The sequence below is a fragment of the Setaria viridis genome, chromosome 2 (genome assembly GCF_005286985.2).
Source record: "Setaria viridis chromosome 2, Setaria_viridis_v4.0, whole genome shotgun sequence".
Classification (NCBI taxonomy): domain Eukaryota; kingdom Viridiplantae; phylum Streptophyta; class Magnoliopsida; order Poales; family Poaceae; genus Setaria; species Setaria viridis.
In genome coordinates, this window is record NC_048264.2 from 41,471,941 (window position 1) to 41,474,799 (window position 2,859).

Below are 2,859 nucleotides of genomic sequence, written 5' to 3' on the forward strand. Positions count from 1 at the left end.
CTCTCTATGGCAGGCGTCCCCTTCAAACAGACGACGCTCCTGATGTTCATGCAGCCGATGATCCCGATGGTCAGCCACATGCAGCAGCTCGAGCTGCCGGCCTGCGAGAGGGCGACGCGCATCGATCTCGCCGGGATCAACTTCGCTCTTAACCTGCCGGCTGCCGGCGCTTTCACGGCGCTGCGCGTCCTGAGGATCAACGTGGCCCAACTGGTGCGAGGCGACGTCGGCCACCTCGTGTCCACGCAGTGCCCGCGCCTGCGTGAGCTCGAGATGTGCGACGTGGCCACCGTCACCGCCGGCCTCTCCATCAGCTCCGCGTCGCTCGAGAGGCTTGTGCTCAGACGTGCCAGCCTCGGGATGAAAGGACGGATCGATGTCGCCGCCCCGAGGCTGTACTACCTGGCTTTGGACAACTGCGGCAACAGGTCTGCCGCAGCCACCATCATCACCACCATGCTGGCCGAGCTGATTTGGAACCATGCCTACAACCCTAGCCACCATAGCCTTGAGGGGGCTGATCGCCAAATCTACAGGCTGGTAGCCACCTGCGGGTCCAACAACGCAGCCCTGTTCAAACGGTTTGATGCCGTCGACGAGCTGTGCCTCCGTTTGTCCATGCCATTGGTTAGTTTTCATTTTTTTTCCTGGTGATTTAAATGTTTAGTAATAATCCAGTAGAGGTTGTTTGTAAAGTTGAGATTGTGATTCAAATCTGCAGAAGTTAGTAACATATGTAGCTTTTAAAAAGCGTTTAGCTATTTATTATCTGTGGGCATTTTTTTGTCTAATTTCTATCCCTTCAATTTGCTTGATATTTGTGTGTTATTTTGATTGATCTTTGATGGGTTGTATTGATTATTGGGTTTTTAGTATGTGTTCTGTGTAAGAACCTAGGAGAGAATGTCACTGTTAGTTGATTTGTTTGTACTTGGTTAGCATTGATGTGTTGTTGTATGAGCAGTCCATCTCAATGCCCCCTAAGAATATATTAAGAGATTGTGTGGAAGAACATGAATACATATATATGTGCTTACTTTGTATTTACAATTTAGTTGTTAAAAGTTAGGCTATTTTTTTGTAAGGCAGTTTATATAGTATATGTTCGTTGCAAATACTTGTAATATGTAAAGTACAATGTATCTATAGTCAAATTTCAATCCACAAATCTGCATACTTTAAATACATATTGTTGCTCTTCTTGGTCATGTGGTGCTAAAATTTTCCACCTATATATCCAATGTTGTCTATTCAATCAAGTTTCAATGCGTGAGATAAATTGCATAATTTAAATTCTATTGTGTTGCCTTATTTATGAATTATGGCTTTGTTTCGTTTTTTTCTTTATATCACATATAAATCATGGATTCTAACAGTTATATGTATAATATACTAATTTATATTCTCATATTCTATGTAAATGTATCGTGATTGGATAGTAGATTCTATGTGATATGACTTGACTTTATGTGTTTTTACTGTTCAACTTGGTTTTAGTTATCTGCACTTTATTTTATCCTTTGTTTTATTTTGATCCAAAAGATAAGTATGCAATGTGTTTGGTTCATATGAGAAGCTAGTGCACCTGTTTTTGTATTGGTTTTCTTAGTGGTTTTGCGTGTGTGTTTTTACCGGTTCACTCGATTTAGGGACCTTTTTCTATTGACATATTTTGCTTGCAAATAAAAACTTTGTGGCAATAGTTTACTGCCTCAAAATCTGACAGATTTTTGTGTTAAAATCTGTCAAAAGATGACTAAAGTGGTCCTTCGAAAATTCACTGCAAACTCTGCTTGACCTTATTAATTTGCATCCATTGGAGCACAATATATAGCTGCACTTGAGTAATCATTTTAGCATGTGCTTCCTTCTCTATTAATTAATACAAGTCCGGCAGTCTTTGCCGGTCCTATTTTCAAAAAAAAAAAATCATTTTAGCATGTGCCATCCTTGCAGAAGGAAGACGAATACAAGAAGTTCCTCCAAGATCTGGACGAGCTTCCCAAGACCAGGGTTTTAGAAGTGAAAGGGGTGTCAACAAAGCGACATTTGGAACCAACTATGATGCATCTCCTAAGGAAGCATAGCAGGCTAACAAATATTAAGGTCGACCTCTTCCAAGCAAACTCGGTGAGTCCTAATCAATTTTCACACAATTTGTTTTATACTTCAAACTAACTGGACAAGTTTGGAAAATTGTCTGAGGTGACTACACTACCTCTCTGATCCCTAATACTCCACTGAAAAAGGCATATAGATTAACAACATAAAATTGGTGCTACTAGGTTTATCATGAAAATGTCTTAATAGTAATATAACTCTTTCTGCTCATAACTAAGAATATGTTTATATTGCTAGTCAAAGTGTTGTAATAGAAATTGTGTCACTGTTCTTTTGATTTATATATTAGGGACCAGATGAAAGTGAAATTTTAGTCAATGGCTATTTGCACACCACCAGGCTAGGCCAGACCATAGTGTTTTATTCGGAGCAGGCTTAGAGGTAGAGTTCGGATCTGCAGTGGTTTTGGAGCCATGGGGGTAGTGGGCGATGCTACCATCTTGGGCGACAAGGTGGCAGACGGTTATGGTAGATGAGGTGGTGGGAGCTAGTTTGCTGGAGATGGAGAAGGGCTACCTTGAAAATTTCACCTTCACTTGGTACCAAAATTCTATTATGCCTGGTGAATCCATTATTGCCTAAACCACTGCTGCTAAAACATAAGGGTACTGGAATACTGCAATTTGGCAAGGAAAATGCCCGTCTCAAATTTTTCTTTACATAGGTTACCATTGTTTTACGAAGAATTTGGAATTGCTTACCTTGTCACAGCCAAAGTTTCCCTATACTAGTGAGAAG